The 12,587-nt window shown below is 42.2% G+C and overlaps 1 protein-coding gene across 9 annotated transcripts in view; it reads right to left on the bottom strand.

The window, feature by feature from the left end:
* Positions 1 to 12,357, bottom strand: part of tab2 (TGF-beta activated kinase 1 (MAP3K7) binding protein 2) — a 37,717-nt gene extending 25,360 nt beyond the window's left edge. For 5 of the 9 annotated variants that reach the window (XM_072581327.1, XM_072581334.1, XM_072581328.1 and 2 more), the window contains exon 1: positions 12,201 to 12,356. The gene's annotated coding sequence lies outside the window, so the exon portion shown is untranslated. Of the gene's footprint in view, positions 1 to 11,986; positions 12,156 to 12,200 lie in introns of those variants that run through there. The other 4 variants (XM_072581329.1, XM_072581332.1, XM_072581330.1 and 1 more) reach the window with 2 other exon arrangements.
* Positions 12,358 to 12,587: the final 230 nt, after the last annotated feature.

The following is a 12,587-nucleotide window of genomic DNA, read 5'->3' as shown; positions in this document are numbered from 1 at the left end:
AAGAAAAGTGTCAAAGCAATAAAATTATAATTTAAAAGTGTAATTAACAAACACGACCATTAAAAAGTATCAAACAATACAGCTAACAAAAAAAACTTTTTATTGCCTTTTCACTTAATAAGCAGAATTAGAGAGAGTCAAACTAGACTGTAGATTCTGATCACTAAAGAAGGGAAAGGGCCTAGCAAAGATGTTGGCTTTAACTAACAATCACACTGTGGTCGCCTTAGCTAGGAATTCATGTAAATGGGTCCGGAAGCATGCTGCCTTTTAAATTGCACTTTCCTGTCTTGCCTAAAGTCACTAAGAGCCTTTTCAGCCCCATTTCACTCGATAAGAGACATTTCTCTGCACCCTCTCCCCATCCTAGCCAGCAGCCTCTTCCTCTCTCCTGAAGTGGCAGCTTATTCCCCACAATTCCACGTGCAAATGCAACATTTTCTTCTTAGTACATCAACCAGAAGCAAACCATGCAGAGAACCAGCCTGTATTTGGAGGACTGGCTCATTGCAGGATCAATCATTTTCGCTTCCCTATAATTTTTAACATTGGTCTACTTGCTGGATAGGATCCTTTTGGACAACCTTATTCTAAATCTCCTCCCCATTCCCCAACATCATAATAAATATGCACAAGTCAACATTTCAGTTTTGGAATCCTGTGAGAAAGGGACATTGGTGCCAGAGAGAGCATACATTTGCCAATAAGCCAATGGGGAAAAAGAACCCACAGCCATGAAAAATACTCAAGGGGCTGGAATTGCTTCTACTCGAGTAGAAAAGGCCAGGAGATTTCATTCAGGTTGTTTGTTGAAAAGAAAGTTTTGATATGGTACACAGTAAAAGACAATTTCCTCTAGTTTGAAGGGGGTGTAGGGGGAGTAGATAAGATCAATGTTACGAGAGAGAATTTAGTAGATATTAGCACCATTGTGTGAAGGAATACTTAGCCATGCTAAGTGTTTGAGACAGGGTCCACTCAAAAGCTAAAATTTGATATCTGAAGCAAAGCAAAGTATGCAATTTGGGGAGCGTATACAATAGCTGGAATGTTTCTAAGATTGTTCTAAAAGAGCCAAGACAGACACAGAGGCAAATAGCTTCCTTGTGTGCTGCAAACTTCTGTGGCGCTCAAGCTTAAAGGGCGAACATTGGAGAAAGCCAGGATACAGCAAAATATTACAAAATTACAAATATGAGAAGATTCATTTCAATCAGAATGCAATAATGAGACTTTAGGTCATTCATAGCAAAAACGTACGCTATTCAAGTAGGGGTAATTAGTTGAGAGCATTTTCAAAGAACGATGAGACAATTGCAGGGACCTGATGGTTTAAATTGTAGGATCCTGATTGAGGAGGTTATAACTATAGTTTTCCAAAGTTCTGTGGAAAGGAAACATGTGCCAGTTTAGTTGCTGCCAAATTACTGGATCCAGAATATATGAAAAAATTAAGGTCATAGCGAAAAATGAGCTAATCCAAAACTAGTCAGCACAAAAGTCCAAAAGGTAGGTCATACTTGGTCAACCTTAGAAATATTTGAAGAAATAACAAAAGAATTGAACAGAAATGCTGTGAATGTGCTCCATTGGTTAAAAAATACTGCTTGTGGAATATGATCTTGAAGAGACTCATAGGAAATATTTGGTCACTTGAAAATAAAGGGAATCAGGAATTTACTGAAACACCTGGGTAGTGCAAGATATACCTCTGTGGAACACTTCATTGTATGTTGGAATTGCTCATATTACCCAATAATAACTGATCTGGACTAACAAACTGAGGCATCAGCATTTATATTTGCTGATGTCTTAGAATGAAGAGGTATAGCCTTGGGGATCTTGAAATATGAAAGATAGAGAGGCAGCATAAGCGGACAGGTGACAGCTGCAGTTCAAGATAGAAAAAAAGTTTCATACACTTTGAAAGCCAGAAGGAAAATAAATAAAATTGAAACACTAAGATTTTAAAAGGGGTTTGAAGGAAAAAGAAATATTGCTGTTCAAGTACAGTAGAGTTATGATCTTGATGGAAATCAGTAACTAATTTTTTTTTAAGGATCAAAATACCCAAGTAATTACTAGAAGAATGAAAGTACAACATTCATGGTTTAAATTAATATAATTGTACTATGCAAAATAGTAGTATACTATTTCATTCAGGTTGTGATCAAATCAACGATCATGAATCCTCATACCTGCACTGTTATAAACAGAATTATATTAAACATATTAAAAGTACATTGAATTCAGTTACTTAACAATCTAATTAACTCAATTGGCTGGATGGTTGGTTCGTGATCCACAGAGAAGCCAACAGTGTGGGTTCAATTCCCGCACCAGCTGAGACTACCATGTTCGCAGAAGAACTCTCTTTAACCTCTCCCCTTGCCCGAGGTGTGTAAACTACCACCAGTTATCTCTCTTTAATGAGAGAACAGCCCTATTGTCTGGTAAGACTTTGGCAATTTTACTTTCACACAATATCAAGCTGGACTGTTTAGATCCACTTGCCTTCCATACTCATTAGACATGCATCCTAATCAACCCAAGACAAATACTGAAGTCGGAAGATTAACTACTTTGTCAGAGAACAGTATTCAAAAGATTCACCTAAGGGCTGAGTCTTCCCTTTACTTCGATCAAGGTTGGCCCTTCAAACATCCTCCAACCATCCTCAGCGCAGATGCTTTAACATCTTAAACAGGCCAGAAATCTCCTGGTCAAGAGTATGGTGCTGGAAAAGCACAGCAGGTCAGGCAGCATCCGAGAAGCAGGAGGATCGACGTTTCAGGCATAAGCCCTGTATCAGGAATCCTTTTCCAGCACCACACTTTCGATTCTGATCTCCATATTCTGCAGCCCTCACTTTCTCACAGAACTTTCCTGGATCTAATATTCTTAATTCTGGAGTTGTGTTCAAAACGGTCCCCTCTTTTCAGTTTTGGGTACATCAGAAGTCCAACTCATTTTAACTGAAGGACTTCTAACAACGTATTTTGAACTCATAGCTAATAAATAAAATTTCAACTAACCTTTGCATGTAGGAAATGTTTCTATTTGCTAGAAACTCAGTACATACTTAAAATACAAAACTAAAACCTACAGAAAATTAACATTGACCCCTTCTCTGCTCTTTTTGTTTTGGAATGAAATTCTTAGGTTTGCATCTGAATGAAAAAGGAACTCCAATGGAAGTGTTATCAGACAAGAGAGAAAATATTAGTAGATAGTGACAGCAATACCTGTAAAGGGATTTAAATTGAAAGGAACTGAGGAAGTCCAGGCTTCTTCAGTGCAGCTTAGCATGCAAAGGGAATTTGACATCAAAGTAGACATCTATCTTGCCCACTGTGCCTGTTTGGGCTCTTTGAAAAGAGCTAATCAACTAGTTCCATTCCTTTTCCTTTCCTCACAGAAGATGATGACCTGGTACTATTGCTGGTATAGTCCACGGATCTAGATGTGCTGGGGACCTGGGTTCGAATCATGCCATGACAGAAAGTGGATTTGAATTCGATAAAAACCTGGAATTAAGAGTCCAATGATGAGCATAAATCCATTGCCAATTGTCAGAAAAACCCATCTGTTTTACTAAGGTCCTTTAGGGAAGGAAGCTGCCATTCTTACTTTATTTGGCCTAAATGTGTCTCTAGATATACAGCAATGTGGTTTACACTTAACTGCTATATAGCAATTAGATGTGGGCAATAATGCTGGCCCAGCCAGTAACACCCTCTTCCTGTGAAGGAATACAATTTTTAAAAAACTTACCTAAAATCTGTGCCCTCTGGTTGCAGTTTTTCCCTAACTATACCAGCAAAATTTAATTTAATTTGACCTAGTCAGTAATGGTTGGCAGGAGAATTTCAGGCCATGAGGTTAAAGACTAAATACAGTTCTGCTGCTGCAGATGGCCTACAGCAGCTCATAGATAACCAATTTTGAACTGTTACACCTTTTGAAGTCTGCCCCATTTAGTAATATGGAGTGCCACGTAATACAATGCAGGATATCCTCAAAGATGGGACAGTTTCCACAAGGGTTGTGCGGTGGTCACTCCCACAGATACCATTATGTACAGATGCATCAGCAACAGGTAGATTGGTGAGAAAAAGATAAAGTACATTTTTCCCTCACCATAGCTTCAGACTAGAAGCTATGTTATTTAGGATACATCCATCTCAGTTAGTAGTGGTGCCAGTGAGCCAGTCTTGGTAATGGATATAGGAGATCCCGAACCAGAGGACATTTTGCACCTTTGCTATCCTCAATGCTTCTTTCAAGTGATGTTCAACATGGAAGAGTGTATTGATTTATTAACTGACGGGAATGCAGAAGTGGTTTCTTTGTCAATGTTTGACCGAGAGTCATAGAGACGTACAGCATGGAAACAGACCCTTCGGCCCAACCCGTCCATGCCCACCAGATATCCCAACCCCATCTTGTCCCACCTGTCAGCACCCGGCCCACATCCCCCCAAATCCTTCCTATTCATATACCCATCCAAATGCCTTTTAAATGTTGCAACTGTACCAGCCTCCATCACTTCCTCTGGCAGCTCATTCCATACATGTACCACCCTCTGCGTGAAAAAGTTGCCCCTTAGGTCCCTTTTATATCTTCCCCCTCTCATCCTAAATCTATGGCCTCTCGTTCTGGATTCCCCGACCCCAGGGAAAGAAACTTTGCCTATTTACCCTATCCATGCCCCTCATAATTTTGTAAACTACTATAATGTCAGCCCCAGCCTGTTCAGCCTCTCCCTATAGCTCAAATCCTCCAACCCTGGCAACATCCTTGTCAATCTTTTCTGAGCCCTTTCAAGTTTCACAACATCTTTCCAATAGGAAGGAGACCAGAATTGTACGCAATATTCCAAGTGGCCTAACCAATGTCCTGTACAGCCGCAACATGACTTCTCAACTACTGTACTTAATACTCTGACCAATAAAGGAAAGCATACGAAATGCCTTCTTCACTATTTTACCTACCTGAGACTCCACTTTCAAGAGTTATAAACCTACACTCCAAGGTCTCTTTGTTCAGCAACACTCCCTAGGACCTTACCGTAAAGTGTATAAATCCTGCTCAGATTTGCTTTTCCAAAATGCAGCACCTCGCAATTACCTGAACTAAACTCCATCTGCCACTTCTCAGCCCATTGGCCCATCTGGTCAAGACCCTATTGTAATCAGAGGTAACCCTCATCGCTGTCCATTACACCTCCAATTTTGGTGTCATTTGCAAACTTACTAACTGTACCTCTTATGCTCGCATCCAAATCACAAAAAGTAGAGGAGCCAAAACCAATCCTTGTGGCACTCCACTGGTCACAGGCCTCCAGTATGAAAAACAACCCTCCACCACCACCCTCTGTCTTCTATCTTTGAGCCAGTTCTGTATCCAAACAGTTTTCCCTGCATTCCGTGAGATCTAACCTTGCTAATCAGTCTCCCATGGGGAACCTTGTCGAACGCCTTACTGAAGTCCATATAGATCACATCTACTGCTCTGCCCTCATCAATCCTCTTTGTTACTTCTTCAAAAAACTCAATCAAGTTTGTGAGATATGATTTCCCACAAAGCCATGTTGACTATCCCTAATCAGCCCTTGCCTTTCCAAATACATGGACATCCTGTTCCTCAGGATTCCCTCCAACAACTTGCCCACCACCGACCTCAGGCTCACTGAGCTACAGTCCCCTGGCTTGTCCTTAGCACCCTTCTTAAACAGTGGCACCACATTAGCCAACCTTCAGTCTTCTGGCACCTCACCTGTGACTATCGATGATACAAATATCTCAGCAAGAGGCCCAGCAATCACTTCTCTAGCTTCCCACAGAGTTCTAGGGTACACCTGATCAGGTCCTGGGGATCTATCCACCTTTACCTATTTCAAGACATCCAGCACTTCCTCCTCTGTAATCTGGACATTTTGCAAGATGTCACCATCTATTTCCCTACAGTCCATATCTTCCATATCCTTTTCCACAGTAAATACTGATGCAAAATATTCATTTAGTATCTCCCCCATTTTCTGTGGCTCCACATAAAGGCCGCCTTGCTGATCTTTGAGGGGCCCTATTCTCTCCCTAGTTACCCTTTTGTCCTGAACGTATTTGTAGAAACTCTTTGGATTCTCCTTAATTCTATTTGTCAAAGATCTGATGCCATAGGAGTTCACAGAATCTGGAGTCAATGTTGAGGACTCCCAGTGAATTTCCTTTCCAACCACATACCATGGCGCTGTTAACTCTAGTGGGTCTGACCCACCAGTGAGACATGAAACCCAGGGATGGTGATAATTGTGTTAGGGACAGTGTCTGTAAAGTATGTTTCTATGAGTACGACCACGTGAGGTGTTTGTTTTACTAGTCTGTAGGTCAACTCTCCTAAATTTGACAAACTCCCAGATTTTGGTAAGATGACTTCACAGAATCAACATGGCTGTATCAGCCATTCATGCTTCTGATGCCAAGGCAGATGCTGTGTAGTTCATCCAGTTTTATTCCTTTTTAAAAGATTTTGTTGTAGTTTTATCAGCCATTTCATAGGGTACTTAACAGTTAATCACACTGCTGAGAGTTTAGAGTCACATGTTGACCAGACGAAGCCAGATTTGCTTCCCTAAAAGGACATTAATGAACCAGATGGGATTTTACAACAACTGTTAATGGTTGTCAGTGGAGTAGCAGTTTAAAATAATTCAAAATATTTAATGAATTCAAATTTATCAAAATGCCATGGAATGATTCAAATCCATATCCACAAAAAAGCTTAGCATGGCTCTGGACTGTTCATTCTGTGACAGAGGATTAAGTTTGTTACCACATTTGATCAAATGCTATCCTGCATTCCCTCTCACTTCAGCTCTCGAATTCAGTTCTTTTGTCCCTGTTGGGACCAAGGCTGTGATGAGGTCAAGAGCTGGATGGTTCTGATAGAACCCAAACTGAGCATCATGTGAGCAGATTATTGAAGTGCAAGAGCCATTTGCCAGCACAGTTGATGTCAGCTTGCATCATTTTGCTGAAGACTGAGGGGAAACTGACAATGCATTAATTGTCCACATTGGATTTACTCTGCTTTATAGGAACAGGATATACATGGGCAATATTCCACATCACCAAGCAGACACCAGTTTTGTAGCCATACTGAGATAGCTTAATGAAAGGCTCAACTCATCCTGAAGCACAACTTATTATGTTGCCAGGGCCATAGCTTTCAAAGTATCCAATACCTTCAGCTGTTTCTTGATAACATACGGTGAATTAAATTGGCTTAAAAATGACATCTGTGAACCTCAGGACAAGAGCAAAACTCTACATGTCTAGCTGATGATAGCTGCAAAACTTCTGCCTTGTCTACTGCACTGGTGGGCTGGGCCACCATATCACTGATGATCATGATATCTGTGCAGCTTCCTCTTCCTGCGAGTTCTTTCATTGTCCATCACCATTCGGGATCAAACGTGGAAGAACCACAAAGCTCTGATATGATCTGTTGGGATCACTTAGCTCTGTCTATAGCCTGTTTGACATGTAAGTTGTAATATGTTGTAGCTTCATCAGATTGACACTTCATTTCTAGGTATGACCGGTGTTACTCCTAGTCTCCTGCCCTTCACTCTTCATTGAAGCAGGGTTGATCTCCTTGGCTGATGGGAATGGCAGTGCAAAGGATATGCCGAGCCACAAGTTTATATGTTGAGGTTGTTTCCTCTGACAGCCCACAATGTCTTATGGTTGTCCAGATTATGTCTGGTTGTTGTTCGAGTAGTCTGAAAGACAATTCTCCCATTTTTGGAACAGGTCCCCAAAGGCCAATAGGGAAGACTTTGCAAGGTTGACAAGGCCGAGTTTTCCATAATTGCTTCTGATGCATTAATGAGTGGTCTGTCTAGCATGAATTCTTTTTGACTCTTCTCTAAGATTTTGCTAAACCTGGGTAGTTTGCTTGCCCATTTCAGAAAATAAATAGTAGTCTGAAAAGTCCAAGGTCACAAAAAGGTCTTATTAGGTGAAGACAGCACAGATCTACTCAATGATAATGGTGCATGAAACAAAACCAGTTTTCCATCCAGAACTTTTATTAAATCAATTTATTTAACTGGAATTGAACTTTCAATCACCAACTCTATGGTGGGATTTGGAGCAATGTTAGGCCTTTGGATTACTAATCCAGTGACAACATCAATACAGCACTAAATACCCACAGAGATAATTAAAAAGGGAGATGAGAAAAAAAAATTTAACATGGAAACTGAATTATCTGCCCTTCATTCTTTCGATAATAACTCAAGAGGGTAATCAGGAGGACAGAAAAAGGGACATGAGATACCTTTGGCAACTAGGGTTAAGAAGATTCCAAAGGGGTTCTACAAATACATTAAGGGCAAAAGGGTAACTAGGGATAGAATAGGGCCCCTTAAAGATTAGGAGAAAGTGAGGACTGCAGATGCTGGAGATCAGAGTTGCGAGTGTGGTGATGGAAAGGCACAGCAGGTCAGGCAGCATCCGAGGAGCAGGAAAATCAAAGTTTCGGGCATAAGCCCTTCATTAGGAATCCTGATGAAGGGCCTATGCCCAAAACGCCAATTCTCCTGCTCCTTGGATGCTGCCTGACTTGCTGTGCTTTTCCAGCACCACACACTCGCCCCTCAAAGATTAACAAGGCCATCTACTGTGGAACGGCAGGAGATGAGTGAGATAGTAAACAAGTATTTTGCATCAGTGTTTACTGTGGAGAAGGATATAAAAACTTGAGAATTTGGGGGAATAAATAGCAATATCTTGAAAAGTTTCCATATACAGAGGTGGTGATGCTGGATATCTTAAAATGCATAAAAGGTGGATAAATCCCTGGGACTGGATCATGTGTACCCAAGAACTGTGTGGGAAGCTGGGGAACTGATCGCTGGCCCTTGCTGAGATTTTTGTATCATTGATGGCCACAGGTGAGATGCTGGAAGACTGGAGGTTGGCTAATATGGTGCCATTATTTAAGAAAGGTGGTAAGGAAAAACAGGGAACTATAGGTCTGAACCTATGGTGGGCAAGCTACAGGGGGGATTGAGGGATGGGATTTACATGCAATTGGAAAGACAATGACTGATTAGGGATAATCAACGTGGCTTCGTGTGTGGGAAATCGTGTCTCACTAACTTGATTGGACTTTTGAGGAATTGAAGAAGAGGATTGGTTAAGGCAGAGCAGTGGCCGTGATCCATATGGACTTCAGAAAAGCATTTGACAAGATTCTGCATGGTAGACTGGTTAACAAGGTTAGATCATATGGAAGAGAGATATGCCATTTCGATAGGTAACTGGCTCGAATGCAGGAGACAGAGGGTGGTCGTGGAGGGTTGCTTTTCAGACTGTGACCAGAGTGTGCCACAAGGATTGGTGCTGGGCCCTCTGCTTTTTGTCATTTATATCAATGACCTGGATGTGAATATAGGAGGTATGGTTAGAAAATTTTACAGATGACACCTAAATTGGTGGTCTGTGAAGAAGGTTACCTCTGAGCACAACCAGATGGGCCAATGGGCGGCAGATGGAATTTAGTTTAGATAAATGTGAGGTGCTGCATGTTGGTAAGGTCCTGAGGAGTGTTGTCGAATAAAGAGACCTTGGGAGTGCAGATTCATAGCTTCTTGAAAGTGGAGTCACAGGTAGACAAGATAGTGAAGGCAGCATTTGGTACGCTTGCCTTCATTGATCAGTGCATGGAGCACAGGGGTTGGCTGTACAGGACATTGGTTAGTCCACTTTTGGAATACTGCGTTTAATTCTGATCTCCGAGCTATAGGAAGGATATTACAAAACTTGAAAGGGTACAGAAAAGATTTACAAGGATGTTGCCAGGGTTGGAGGGTTTGTGCTATAGGGAAAGGCTGAATAGACGGAGGCTATTTTCCCTGTAGCGTCAGAGCCTAAGGAATGAGCTTAAGTTTATAAAATCACGAAGGGCATGGATAAGGTGAACAGTCAAGGTCTTTTTCCCAGGGTAAGGGAGTCCAAAACTAGACAGCATAGGTTTAAGATGAGAGGGGAAAGACAGGGACCAAAGGGGCAATGTTTTTGTGCAGAGGGTGGTCTGTGTATGAAACGAGCTGCCAGAGGAAGTGGAGGCGGCTGGTACAATTACAACTTTTAAAAGGCATCTGGATGAGTATATGAATAAGAAGGGCTTAACGAGAATTGGGCCAAATGCTGGCAAATGGGACTAGATTAATTTAGGATGTCTGGTCGACATGGACGAATTGGACAGAAGGGTTTGTTTCCATATTGTGCATCTCTATAACTCTAAACTGTGATCAAAGGAATTAAATTGTCTTAAAGAAAAAAATCAAATTAGACAATTGCTGATAATGGAAAAACAAAAAGAAGTCTGAGAAAGGACAGTGGGATTGTTCTAGGTAGTTCACTGTGGAACAAGTCAGTGTAACATATTCCAAAGGTTGAATGCTCAGTTGTTATTTCAAACATTCTATGATAAACCAAAAGACTAATGTCAGAAACATGTTCACTAGTTTGCAACATGCAGGAATAATTTCCCAAAATAATCTGGCCAAAAAACAATTTTACAAAACACTGCACATATGTACTTCCAAGGTTCGCCTCTCACAAAATGCCAGGGCTACTGGCCCTCTCACACTGAGATTAGGTTTAAGGTTCACAGAAAGAACAGTCTAGCCAAATGCTGCTTATGCTCAGCATTAGCACATTACTCTTGAAGTCCAGACACTTCAGCACTGAATCCTGGATAACACTCCAATGCAGTGCAACACTGCTGGGAGTGTCACTTTTCAAATGAGATGTTAGACCATGGCTTAATCTGTCCTCTCAGATGGATAAAAAGATCCCAAGAACTATTTCAAAGATGAATTGGGCAGTTATCCCTGGTGGCCTAGCCAATATTTCTCTCTCAATTAAGCTTCTAGAAAATGTGTTATCTTATCAATCAATAGCATTTGAGGGAACATGCCACATGTACCTTAACTACCAGATTTTCTACAACAGTGATTACATTGCATCATTGGTTAAGCGCTTTGGAACATGCAGAAAAGGTGTTATATAGATACAAGCTTTTTTTAAAAAAATTTGTTTTTAAATATCACTAAATTCTAAGTAAATACAACAAAACAAAGTGCTGAAATGGGTTGGCAATCAACATGGCTTAAAAACACAAGTTATCATTCACCATTCCCAACATGGAAATTCCTACAAAGGCTACAGCAATTATAGTACATATTCAAAGATAAGAAACACAGGAACCAAAACAAAATGATCAATAATTGCGATACTGAAAATGGAAACTAATTCAATAGTAGTTTTCAGGCAATGGAGTAATGAGATTGGAAATTTGTCAGTTCTTAAGTAATATTGTTAGACAAGAGAATTTTGATCTATTTCAAGTACAAATAATTACAAATTGCACCCACCCAATCCTAGGAACAATCCAAAGCCTGTCATCATGACAAGTCAAGATACTCATTAATAATGCCTGTGGCAAGGCCCACAGTGCACGACTCACACCAGGGGCAGAGCATTGGTCTAAAATGACGAGTGAGTTGGGATAGGGTGCTCGAACCACACCAACAGGGGTCCAAGGAGGGGGCTTAGACCACATCAACTGGAAGTCCAGACCACATTGCAGGGCATGGGGCATGATGCTCAGACCAATGTTGGGGAGAGGGTGAACATGGAGCAAGACCCTCAGGCCACAGTTAACATGGATCCAGGGTCAGACCCTCGAGCCACACTAACAGGGGACCTGGGGCAGGATCTTCAGGCAACAGTGACAGTAGACCAAGGGCAGATCCCTCAGGCCACAGTGACAAAGATCTGGTGTTGTACATCCAGATCAAACTGTCAGGGACCCAGAGCTGACCATACTGCTCAGGGGGCCTGGAGCTGACCACACTGTTTGAGGGGGCCTTGGAGCTGACCGACATTAAAGGGAGCACGAGGGCCTATACCTGGTGATGGCAGCAATAACCCCCAGTGAGAGCTGGCCACCCTCTGACAGCCAGGTTGCTCCGCTCGGACAGTCCCGGATTCCAGGGCCCCGCTGCAGGGGGTCGGTCTCCGGCCCGCCTCCTCGGGCGACCGCTCCGGGTTGCGCGGGATGCGGTGCCACACCATCAACCCCGGTTTCTTTTTTTCCTTCTTTCCCCCCCCCACTTCCCTTACCGTCACCGCCGCTCCTCCCCCGCGTCTCCAATCGGATAGCGGCCGGCTCCACCCACTCGGCCGGGCCGCTCCTACCCGCGGCCGTCACCGATCCAAGCGAAACCAAAATACCAGCACAACATGGCGGGGCAGGCGCCAGGCCTCGCGAGAGTAGCGGCTTCTCGCGAGAGGTGACTGGGCAACATGCGCGCGATAAGGGGCAGGTGGACTCCTTTCAGGTGTAAACATGTCCCATCAAAGAGAGGCCTTTCAAATCACTCTCCCTGCGTGAAACGTATCATTTTAAAACAATTATTTCATGGGATCCGAGTGTCATTATAAATTCAACATTTGTTGGCTTGCTGCCTACGGGGCCTCAGAGGATAGTTAAGAGTCAGTATTTTTCTA

The sequence above is a fragment of the Chiloscyllium punctatum genome, chromosome 11, assembly GCF_047496795.1.
Source record: "Chiloscyllium punctatum isolate Juve2018m chromosome 11, sChiPun1.3, whole genome shotgun sequence".
Lineage (NCBI taxonomy): Eukaryota > Metazoa > Chordata > Chondrichthyes > Orectolobiformes > Hemiscylliidae > Chiloscyllium > Chiloscyllium punctatum.
The sequence above is the reverse complement of the archived record's forward strand: the minus strand, read 5'-3'. Positions and strand labels throughout refer to the sequence as shown.